At 39.4% G+C, this 12787-nt stretch overlaps 1 protein-coding gene across 3 annotated transcripts in view; it reads left to right on the top strand.

Annotated features, from left to right (window-relative positions):
- Positions 1-1508: 1508 nt before the first annotated feature.
- The window catches only part of LOC148653182 (estrogen receptor beta-like), a 30356-nt gene continuing 19077 nt past the window's right edge, over positions 1509-12787 (top strand). Inside the window, exon 1 of one of the 3 annotated variants that reach the window (XM_088647871.1) lies at positions 1509-1847. The gene's annotated coding sequence lies outside the window, so the exon portion shown is untranslated. Of the gene's footprint in view, positions 1848-5904; positions 6233-12787 lie in introns of those variants that run through there. The other 2 variants (XM_088647869.1, XM_088647870.1) reach the window with 2 other exon arrangements.

Below are 12787 nucleotides of genomic sequence, written 5' to 3'. Positions count from 1 at the left end.
GAGAGAAGCTCAAGAGCCAAAGCTTCTTCCTGAACCCGAGATTACTCCAAAAATTGCTGATCAGAAAATAACAAAGCAAAACCAAAAAAAAAATAGAATTAATGAAACATTTACTTCTTTCCTGTTTTCCGGGAAAGAAGAATTGACCTTCTAGCCTTTCTGGGGAGCAGGTTTTTATTTAATGTTTCAGAGAGAGAGAGAGAGAGAGAGAGAGAGAGAGAGAGAGAGAGAGAGAGAGAACAGAGTGCTGCCATCTTTTGGAAGACAACTGTACCAACAAATGGCTTTGACCAAAAATAACTGTACCCTATATCAGACAGACACTATCATTCCTAAAGTAATTTAATAATCTTGTTGTGATTTAAAATCCACTGTCTCTCTGTGAACACGCTAGCTTTCCTTTTTTCTAAGCAATGCAACATATTTATTCTAAAGACTCACGGGTTGGGCAACTGGTGGCACAGTGGTTTGCATGGGCCCTGGGTGGAGATTGTATTTTCTGCCTGTGTTCATGTGGGTTTCCTCCCATAGTCCAAGGACATGCTTGTAGGTTAATGGGTGTATGTCTCTGTGTGCCCTGAGAGGGACTGGCGTCCCATCCAGGCTGTACCCTGCCTTGCACCTGTTGCTTGCTTAAATAGGCCCTGGCTCCCCTTAGACTCTGAATTGGAAGACGATGTCAGAAAATAGATGGATATCCTGGAGAGACAGTGTTTTCCTTCTACTGTTTTTTTCTATACTTGTAACAATCTGAAATGCATAGTGCATTCTCATAGAGCTTGGAATGGTGGGTAAATCATAATGATTGAAGACATTCTTGTACTAGGGTATTTTTATATTTGTATCCACAAGGACCGTGAGCACAAGGGAATATAACAGACCCTCCAAACAGTTCAGTTACAGTACAGTATGTGAAAAGTCGCTGGTGTTCACTGCTTTGGCTGGTCTGAGGATCGCTGGAAAAGTTTTTTTTTTAATGTTTAAAAAGAATATCTTCTAGCTGGTCACATGAAGGCATCTCCTTCGACTGTCTGGAGTGTCAGGAGGGAGTTACTATTGCGAAGAGCGTTGCTACTTTTCTCCAAACAAGTGATGAGAACTTGGCCACCTGCACAAGGCAGATCAGTCACTCCATTAACATTGTATCTCTTTCAAAAATAAAAGAAAGGCTTTTAAAGATATCGGTCCGGTTCTATGGGAACTCTGTAGAGAATTGGGACATTTCTATTTAAAACTATACATCATCTACAGTATATGGTTATTTACATAATGAGACTGTCTATTTATTAGTGCCAACTCTGAACATATTCTTTTTGCTACATATTCTTTGAGCCCCCTTTGCGCTGTCGCGTGGTTTAGACCTCAGACTGAACACAACAGCTTTCTATTAAGAGCAAAGCGGAATATGCGTCCCATTCCTCGTTGAAAAAAAGGTCGCAAGTTCAAGGGATGTAGAGGGCGGGTTTTGGAGGGTGTGGGAGACCGTGACGGCAGCGGCCGTCTCTTCAGTGAATGAAGTGTTACAGAAAGCAGCAGAGTTCCAAGCAAAAAGGGCTGTTTGAGCATCTCGGAGAGAGAGGGAGACTGCGCGCAGCCTGAGCCGCGCAGCTCTGAGTGAGACACGCCGTGAGAATCCTCTCAGCGCTCTCCCGTCTTACCGGTCCTAGGTAGTAGTGCCAGTTAGCGGCTGATATACTTTTTGTTTTACTACGCTGTACAGCTGGACACGGGAGAGCGGGACCTGCTGTTGCTCAAGAAGATACAGTAGTTGTGTACTGTTTCATCCTCCTGCTGAAGGGAATATACCACAGTACAGTGGCCGTTCCTTCAGGTGTGCGAGAAGGCAGGTATGTTCGCTGGCTGCATCTCCGTCACGCACAGAGATTGATTAATCGCCGTTTGTCAGTTTTCAATGGACTCGTACTACGGTTGTGTTTACTTAGTATTTCAGACAGAGTTCAGTCGGTACCAGCATTTTTAACACCGGCAAACATGGCAAGGGAAGTTCTCGTTGAATTGCATTTCAATTGTACTTTTAAAAAAAAAGAAAAGCCGTAATATAAATGAGAGAAATATAAATGGTTTACACCTATGCGCAATTCAACCATATACTGTATCTTTTAGGGCTGCCGACTGCGATTCACATGAAGAAATAAGGTGGTTTTCCTGCTACGATTCACAATATCACAAAATTGAACTTTTCTCGTTTCTTTTAGCTTTGGATATGCTTAGTTGGAGCAAACAAATCCTGTAACCAGTGCAGTGGGTTACTGACTCGTGTGCGTTCTCATTTTTGTTCATATCTTATCTTATATTATGTGTATCTTATGTGATATTCCTTGCGATTTAAGAAAATGAAACATGTGTTGCCCTGTAAGTAGGAAATAAAACAGCTTCATAAATGACGTTCACGATCAGTGTGGCAGAACAAACCGTTATTTATATTAACGAAACCTCCTTGCCGATTCCTCCTGCAGTAGCGAAGTAGTAAAAACTTTAATGTTCTTTTAACTGTACGAGGTTTTTCCGTTATCGATTGGTAATGACGTTGCACACGCGACTAAGTAGCAGTTCACCACCAAGGGCTATCCGTTTTCAGCCCAGTCTCTTCTGAGGCTGAACTGTAAAGTTGTTGCTGTTTCTGACTGGGCTGTTAGAACATGGCAAGATGTTCAACCCGGAGACCGCATGAAAGGGTTGAGAGCAGATTTCTTTTTAATTTATGTAAAAACTCTACACTCCGGGTAGTCAAAAGAAACAGGAAATCGCCCATTTCTGTCATTCCCCCTAACCGTTTTTACAACTGAACCGCTTATTTCGTACAGGAGTTTATTAGTACACTGTTTTAGTCGTTGTGGTTGCTTTCTCTGCTTTTTTAAAGAAACACTTATCGTGTTTCTATTTAGAGTGTTACGGCACTGCTTTGACAGCATTGTTACCCTCTCTTTTTAATTAACCAATTCGTAATGCTAACTCTATGTTACGTTTAGCTCGTTTTTCTCTTTCTTAAAGCAGCAGTTTAAAGGTTGCAGATTATTATTTTTTAGATCTGGGCCATACACGTTTTATGCTCAGTTGCTTTAAATCAAAGATACATGTTTACTGCGAGGTGTAACAGCCAGCTGCACAGTAATGTGTACAATACCACGGATCAGTGAGTCCTACACCTTTATCGGTTGGAATACAGGTTTTATGATAATTCATCTGGACAACCTGTTATTTCTGAATGCCTCTGCATTCCCAGTGCCTCCCCTTGAGTCAGTGGTATGTAACAGTGCCTGGTTCCTGAACATTTAGTATGTCGGCGAATATTTATTTTTACATTTTAGTTATTTGCCACAACAAAGTTTAACTTTTCTTAAACCCGGTTCCGAAAGAAATAATTCTCGCCGTGAAGTGTGCTCATTTTAGCGGGCGCTGTGAAACAGTCTTCAATGTTTCGCTCACAAAGAGCAGTGAGTTTCCAGTGCTGCTTAAACCTTGGTTTCATTTCCTAGAATGTCTTGCTGTTTGAGTAGAGTAAAATAAGGCGTAGAGTAAAAAAAGGTCTTCGTAAAAAAATGGAACCGTTTAATTCTGTAACTTGTAACAAATTGATTTGGTAGGGAAAACAGCTTTCATTTCCGAGTGTTTTTTTTCTTCAAAAGCACAAAACACTCGACACTCGACACTGGACTTGTCCGAAATTATTGGTTTATTACAGCTTTCCTGCTTTGCAGCGCACTGCCTTTTAGAAGCTCATGGATTCAGTGAATTTCAAAAGGTGTGGAAATGGTTCTGGACATGGAGTTTGCAGTTTTTGAAATATTAAGAACAAATTAATGCGGTTTTGGAGACGTTTGGTTTTCATACGGCGTACTGTTCTGAACACACATTGTTCCTCCTCTGCGTGTCCTGAGCAGTTTCCTGTGAAAGCGTGGTGCAGATGGGTGATATGTACTGTAATATCACTTGCAGGCTCCCGGGATGCCCGAATTTGTTTAAATTGGAAGGTCCTTGTCTTTTCCTCTCACCCATGTTTTGTGAAGATAACTATCTACAGGCAAAGTTTCACTTTTTCATTATTATTCCAGTTTATGAAGACGGGGAAACAATGGTTTTGGGGTAAATATGACCCAGGGGTATACACTTTATGTATTGTTTCTGTTCTTTTTTTGAATGTTTCGTCTGTGTGAGTATTTTTTTGTGTCTAATTGATCAAGGACATCATTCACAAGAACTGCATTGTGTCTTCATAATCCACAGCTACAGGTAATGAAACCAAAACGAAGTTCCAACAACTTACACCAATACGTGGGTTATTTAGTAGACGTACTCTATCAGAATCATAAAAATGACACTGGTCAGCAGATCAACTGTTGGGGCTTATGAGAATGATTTATTATCGTTACCATTTCTCTTTTCATCAGATCCGATATAGGCATTGGAGTGTTAGAGGCTGAAACAGGTTTCTGGGAGAGGGACTGAAAACACACAAGTCTCATAATCTGAATACTCTACACCTCCTCCTGAGCATCTCACATAAATTAGAACTGTGGTTCCCCACCCTGGTTCTGGATGAACACTTTGTCTTCTGGTTTTTGCTCCAGTCCATATTCTTAGTCACAGGTTAATGAGAATTACAGGAGTCTGCTTTCTGAAATTAAAGGTCAAATCGGATTTGGAACTGAAATCAACCATGTTCCCATTTCTGAGTTGCAGGGACTGCCCTACAGTACATTCAGGGATGTTGCTTGAAATATCACAAAAAGAACCTCTGCGGGAGAAAATGCTCATTGTGGCGTGACAGATGCTGTCTCATTCTGACATGTGGGTGTGTCTGATACAGTGCCATTCCCACATATGGGCACATCTGATACAGTGTTATTCCTACCTGTGGGCGTGTCAGATACTGTGTCATTCCTGCCTGTGGGCGTGTCAGACTGACTGAAGGAACAAGTTAAATAAAAATGTAAACAAGCAAGAAGCTTAATGAAATCAAGAATTTGCATTTGAGATGTAAAGCTCAGCTAGACAAAAAAAACAGTGGACACAAGGTTCCTCTAACAGTGCAATCCTCCATCGGTTTAAAGGTTGATGATTTTGATTCTCAGTTACAGAAGCACAAGCACAGTGCCATACAACACTGATAGAGTTAAGCGCTCATAACCACAGTTTTGAAAACAAAGTCCTTTAAACACTGATTAACTGTGAAAAGATTTTTCAACATTGCGTAGCTGCATTTTGAAGGTTAGCCCTGGTCATGTATTCACACCCTTTAGTACTGGTAGTAAATCCTTATTCCAGATGTACTGTATCAGCTCTGATGAGGAGTAAAATTTCTCAGCGTAGTTGCAGGAGACATGTGCCTTATATGAGTATGAAACGTATGCGGAATACTGAAACGTATTCCAAGAAGTCACATTTTTTCCACGTCAGTTTTCCCATATCCCTGTTCACTTACTTCGCAGCTAAAAACTAAGCATTGATTTCCCTCCTAGGATACCTGGCCTGTTGTCAGGTGTTTATATGGTTGTGTGACCACTATTTTAAAAGGTAGCTAGATGGCAGCATGGTTTGCTGGAGAAACTGGTCTCTTCAAGAAGCTCTGAACAAACAGATCCTCCCATAAATTGATAATTGAAGGAAAAACTGCCTAAGTCTCTTGTATATAATAATGCAGGGTTTTATTGTCTCGGCTATAGTGAAAACAATCAGAAGGGAGGTGATTTTTACTGGGTTTGTTTTTTTTGATGATGAGCCCGCTAATCAAATATTTATATGCACTCCTTTCAGATAATATGGAGTTAAAGTCCATACATTAATAAAAAACACTGATGAATCTGTGTCAAGCAAACATCACTGGGTTTTGCAAAAAAATCACCATGGGAAGGCTTACATTGAGTAATAAGTTGTCATTATTATTTCAGGGATAATTTACTGCAGCACCACAAACTAAACGCTTCAAATGCATGTTGTTCCTTTTAAGAACACAAACGTTTAAACCGTGTTGTCTGATTAACAGACTTGGCACGGGCCTTCAACCCGTGCAGTGTAGCTGGCATTACTGGGGCAGGTTTCTGTGGAAGGCTGCCAGAGTCTGCATTCAAAAAGCCCAACACATGCTCCCTCTGTCCAAAGAACAGGGCAGTCGGGCATGTTTCCTCCACTCCCTGCTTTTTCTTTCTTTTTCTCAAGAGCAGCAGGAAAGCTAACGCTTGGAATGAAGTTCAGTTGGGTTCAACACGGAAACGTAAGTGCTCTATTGTGGAACTATTGCTTTTAGTGCAAAATCTTAATGTTCCAGTTCTTTCAGCATCTTTACATCTACAAGTAAATCCTAAAGAGCCTCATTCATGTTTTTTACCTGTACTTTATCTTAAAACTGTATGTGAGAGTGTAGTTTAAAATTATAAGCCAATGGAAAACTAACTTACGTGACCTATTGTATTTATAGCACAGCTCTCTTTGTCTTTAAAGGTTATGTGGAGTAAGAATTCCATTCTCTGAGAATACAGTGTTTTGATGCCACTATGTATTTAAGATCTTGAGCTAACATACTTAAGACATTTAATTAAAACCATTCTAAACTTAATCCTTGGGAAAAAAAAACACTCAAAAAGGCACGAGTAAAATTTGAGAGGCTAAAATTAAGAAGGTGTACTATTAAAATGACTGATCTGAAAGGTCACAATGTGGGCTGGAATTTTGCAGGGGTTCGCAGTTCTGCATTGTGTTCATGGAATACAGTCGTCTATAAAGAGCAATTTCTCCTAAACGTGATGACGAGTGGTAGAGGTCGAAGAGCTAAAGGCTCCAGTCTATGTTTTGTCCACCCGCTGTTCTTGGATAATGCCTTAAGGTTGTGGTTTTGCTTGTGATCGCAAAGATAAACTTCTTGCACTCTGTTATACACAGGCAGAGCCCAGACAGACTATGGACCTTGGCAGTCTGGTATGTAATTAGAGCCATCCTGATCCGAGCTCACGCCTCAGGTCAATAGACCTGTGGACCCAACTCTGAGAAGGCAGCCCCAACACCAGGGTGACAAGGTTGCGACATTTAATAGAGTTCTATTCAGTTGATGGTAGTTTAATGGAAAGGCTTCACGGATGTGAGAACTGTAAGAGATTCTGATCCTTTGATTAGACTACCCTGGATTTCAGTTTAAAACTGCAAGGTGTCATCAAGCTAGTCTAAAGAAAAAGACAATTATTTTAATTTGCCAGTGCATCAGGGCTTTCCCATTGGGAAAACAAAATAGATTTTCAGCCATTACTGTATGTTTATTCTTTTATTTTCACTGGTCCGTTTTCTTGGTATTTATACAGTGTGTATAACATTCATTTTTACAATTACACATTTTTGTGCTCTAACGAAACTATTTATTGTGTTGTCCCTTCCTACTGTTTCAGACATGCACATTCAAGTCATTTAGATAAATGGCACAATGACAGGAGACATTTCGCTCCACAGAGCATGTTGGTATTTATTTCTGTGTCATCCCATAGACAACATGAGTTGTACTGGAAGTAACACCAATTACCCGCCACCAAGTGTTAAAATCCCAGTGGAACTCTTTCACCCAACCCCAAACGGAATAAGTTAGAGAAACTAGAGCACCTGGAGTGAACACAGGGAGAACGGCAAGCTCCACACAAACAGGTTCTCTGAGCTAGAATTGAACTCAGAAACCTGAATCTGTGAGGCACTTATCCTAACCACCGCGTTTCCTAACTTTTTTCTTGTAATGTCAGTTAAAAAAAAAATGTTAAAGCTTGCCTGTATTGGCAGAGAAGCTGCACTGCAATTCCAGAGTATTGTGCTCTGCATTAATTTTTCCTGCTTACGGTCTCCCTACTCAGACTGACTGAGGGTGCCAAGATACAGCACATGGCCTTTAAGCCAGGAAAGGGGCTGAGCCAACAGTAGAGAAGTCACAGACTCCTTAGACCACATGGATCGGAAAGCAGAATTCTTGAAGGCAGTGGCTTTGTCTTGGTCTCAATGGATTTGCTTGTCTAAATAGAACAGCCTTTTTCCCATGATTGTGATGATATCCAGGTGAAAGCTCAGGTTCAAGCTGACCTTGGAGATCACTGTTCCATGGAGGTTGTGATCAGGAAAGCAGGTGTATGGCTTTCTTCGGTATGGTGCCACACTGCAGAAAATCAGTCAAGCAGCAGAATCATACATGATGCTTTCCAACACCCGCTCAGACAGTTGATCCTGACTGTCCCCATATGGAGGCAATGTGCATTGTAAAGTGAAGCAGAATTTTAATGGAACCCAGAGTAAATTGAATATAATTATTTCTGACCCCTGAACAACCTGAGAATGAAAACATCAAAAGGCAGAGAAAACCCTAAAAAAAACAACAACTAACATCGAAATGTTAGCTTTTTATATATTTTTTTGTCATAGTTAACATACTTATTACTTCTGGTCTGGCCAAATTTGAGAGAAAGAAAGTGTGAGATGGAGACCTCTGTTGTCAAGCTTATTTAAAATGGTAATTGTCCTTCTGAAAAGCCAGATTACTTAAATGAAGTGTTATAGTGAAAACATCACCTTCAGATGCCCTGCTTATTTTAGAACTTTTATCTGTTTAGTTTTGAGAAACCACCATTTGGGGCAGAGACTGGCCTCAGATTGGTGCCTCTGGTCCTAATATTCACTACTCTACATTGCTAGAAATCTGAAGATTGGGTTCTTCCTGCACAGCCACACAGTAAAGCATTTTCTCTGAAAGTTTAAGATTTTCAAAAAATATATATTTTTTTTAGCATTTATTTTATACAGTATATATACTGTAAGTAGTTCAGGTGGGTAGCTGCGTCAGCATGCGTAGGCTGCAAAGGAACAAGTAATAGGTTTATTCCATGCTGAAAAAAAGAAGCATCTTCTTTTTTTCAGCATGGAATAAACCTATTACTTGTTCCTTATATACTGTAAGTATGCATCCTGTGTTGTTTCAGGGTTAAAAGAATCAACACTGAGTGTTTCTATTACTGACAAAATTGCCCAGTAGAGTTTGACAATGATTAATCTGATCATGACAACGATCTTATTTTTCTTCTGAAATGTTTGAGATTAACATAATAAGATTGTGTATTTGCATTCAATGGTGATCTGACAAACGTGTGTTTGCAGGTCTTCAGCACAGAATGTACAGAGGCCCTTTAATTAGAGTCAGGGAAGAGCTTTTAACTTTTATGGCTTCATTGTGCAATAATTGTGTTGGCAACACTGTGTATTTGTGGTTAAAAAAAGTTGGAGTTGCTTTTCCACGAACTTTCCATAATGGATACGCTGGTTGAATTGATGTCTGAAATGTCAGTAGTTGTAAATAATTTTATGAGACACATGAACCAGAACAACAAACAAGAAAAAAAAACCAGCCAGAAGCCTAACAGGTTATAAGATCTGCGAGTGGTTTAAAAATGGAAAAAGGAAATGACTAACATATACTGTATATATATGGTATACATGAGCATTAGCAGTTTTTCAAATAGATCTGAAGAAAGATTCCAAAATAATCAAAGATATTATTCCCTTAATTCTAGAATATTGCACAGGATAATGGTGTTCCTTTATACTGTATGCAGCAGTTAAATTTACAAAAATACTGTAGTTAAGCTTTAATATTTATTTTGTCATTGATTGAAAAATGCATTCTTAAAATATCAGATGTAGTTTCATGCATCTCAATCAGGAAGAGGATGGCCAAAACAGCACTGTTCTATCTGCGATCCGGCGATTTCATTGAACAGGGACAGCTCTTAAGCTGCATCAGAATTAGCTAAAAAGCTCATTTACATGTAGTCCCTGGGTAGGAGAGAGCCCAGAATATGTAAGACATAGACATAAAAAAATACACTGAAACATATCATATGATAGAGACTAGATATTATAAGTGGTAAAGTGCAGAGAAATGATGGCATGTTAAATTAATACATGACATACCTAACAGGTAATTAATAAATAACATTCTGAACAGGAAATTAGGAGGATGTTGCACATGATGTGCCAGAGACTGTTCTTAAAAACCGTACTGCAGTTTGCCTTTGGTTACCTGGTCCATGCCAGTGAGAGCTGTTCTGTGTGCTGTGCTGGGTGCTGCTCTGCAGTAGTGCTTAAACACACGATGGTTCCCTGGCATGGAGCTCTTCCTGGGCTGTCAGCTCTGATGGCTAAACAAATGGATTGTGCAGTGCTCTGCATGATAAAAAGATCTCGAAATCTAGGAGCTAGTTCATCCCGAACAGGCAGGGGATGAGATTAATTTGTCTCTAAGTAATAAGTTGGACTGAACTAGTCTAGTCATATGTACTGAGGAATTTATTGTTTTCGAAAGATTCCTAATGGATGATGGTTTGAGATCTGTAGGGCGACCTTGAGCCTACATGTCTGATCAGAGTACTTCCTTTACTAGTACTAAAGTCTGTTCCAATTCTCAGCGCACAGCAGCAGGCCAGACCACATTCTCAATGCATGTGCTTGTCTTCCCTCAGTTTGTGCTACAGTATCTGCAATTGGAGCTGCAATGCAATGGTTCTTGCAGTGTTTTTGAATTTCACTGCTCATTCTTTTGACTTGGAATTCATACAATACTGCAATACCAAGCAATTAACGATACTGTATGGTTGATGTAGAATTCACAGTTATACCATAACAGCATTGTATATATTGTATTCACATGTGATATCAGGGGTAAATGAGGGTAAAGTGCATCTTTAAAAAAATGTTTGTTTTCCTAATGTACAGTAATTTTGCCAATTGGTAAAAGCCATGCAGAACATTTTTGTTATTGTTTTTTTCTTGGTATGTATATGGAAAATTATTTAATATTATTTAACACAATTGATTGTATTGTTGCTAACAAACACACAAATCAGATTAATGGCTTTCATGTTGTGTCCTTTTTATAAGTTTGTATTTTGTGTATGGGCATATACAGTTGGAAATAAAAAGTTTGTGAACCCTTTGGAATAACCTGGATTTCTGCATTAATTCTAATTAATATGACCTTCAACTAAGTCACAATAACAGACAAACACAATTAAACACAATCTGCTTAAACTAATAATACACAAACAATTGCAGTTCCTCTTGTCAGTACTGAACACATCATTTAAACGTTCACAGTCTAGGTTGGAAAAAAAATGTGAACCTCCAGGCTAATGATTTCTCCAAAAACTAATTGGAATCAGGTGTTCCAATCAGTGAGATGAGATTGGAGTTGTGTGTTGGAGGTGCCCTGCCCTATAAAAAAAGCATCACAAAGGTTGGTTATTGACAGAGTCTGCTCTTCTCAAGAAAGAGCTGTTCATGTGAACCATGCCCTGATCAAAAGAAATATCAGAGGACCGAAGAAGAAGAATTGTAGAGATGGATAAAGCTGGAAAAGGCTACTAAAGCATTTCTAAAGGCCTACGTGTTCATCAATCCACAGTAATACTAATTGTCTACAAATGGAGGCAATTCAGTACTATTGCTACTCTCCCTAGGAGTGGGCATCCTGCAAAGATCACAGCCAATGCGCAGCGTGCAATGCTGAAGGAGGTGAAAAAAAAAAACCCTAGGGTAATAGCACAGGACCTGCAGAAATCTCTTGAACTTGCCAAAGTCTCTCTTCATGTGTCCACTATAAGAAAAACACTGAACAAGAATGGTTTTCATGGAAGGACACCATGGAGGAAACCACTGCTCTCCAAAAAAAAAAAGATTGCTGCACACCTCAAGTTAGCAAAGGACCACCTGGATGTTCCACAACGCTTCTGGGACAATGTTGTGTGGATGGATGAGACAAAAGTGGAACTCTTTGGCTGAATCACACAACGCTATGTTTGTTGGCAAAAAAGCACTGCACCCCAACACCAAAACCTCATCCCAACCATGAAGCATAGTGGAAGGAGCATCCTGGCTTGGTGCTGCTTTGCTGCCTCAGGGCATAGACAGCTTGCTATCATAGAGGGAACAATAAATTCAAAATTGTATCAAGAAATTTTACAGGAGAATGTCAGGGTAGCGGTCCATCACCTGAAGCTTAATAGAAGTTGGTTGATGCAACAAGACAATGACCCGGAACACAGGAATAAATCAACAACAGAATGGCTTAAACAGAAGAAAATGTGTGTTCTGGAATGGCCAAGTCAGAGTCCAGACCTCAACCCAGTTGAGATGCTATGGCATGACTTAAAGAGAACTGTTCACGCAAAGAATCCCAGTAATATCAATGAACTGAAACAGTTTTGTAAGGAGGAATGGTCTAAAATTCCTCCTAACCATTGTGCACGTCTCATCAGCAGCTATAGGAAATGTTTCTACCAGTTACTAAATACAAGGGTTCACATACTTTTTCCAGTCTGGACTGTGAATGTTTAAATGATGATGTATTCAATATTGACAAGAAGTACAATTATGTGTTATTAGTTTATTCGGATTGTTTTTGTCTATTATTGGGACTTTGTTGCAGATCAGACCACATTTTTATGTGTAATTAATGCAGAAATCCAGGTAATTCCGAAGGGATCACAAACTTTCTTACAACTGTATACATACTATATATGTACTGTATTTTTTTAAACATTTGTTCCAATGTAAAAAAGTGTGCAATTAATGGGCTCAAAAGGTGTCAGGCATTTTGATTATGATACAGAAGGTACCAGTTACAACCCACTGTGGAAGAAAGTTTAACAGAAATACTACCTTGTAGTTGCTAACTATAGCTTTGAATGCCTTGTAAATGTAAAAAGAAAAATTGGTATTGAAGGACACCTGTTGGTGTGCTGTAGTGCAAAAATTG

The sequence above is a fragment of the Lepisosteus platostomus genome, chromosome 10 (genome assembly GCF_059453375.1).
Source record: "Lepisosteus platostomus isolate fLepPlt1 chromosome 10, fLepPlt1.hap1, whole genome shotgun sequence".
Classification (NCBI taxonomy): Eukaryota; Metazoa; Chordata; class Actinopteri; order Semionotiformes; family Lepisosteidae; genus Lepisosteus; species Lepisosteus platostomus.
Note: the sequence above shows the minus strand (reverse complement) of the source record. Positions and strands in the feature narration are given on the sequence as shown.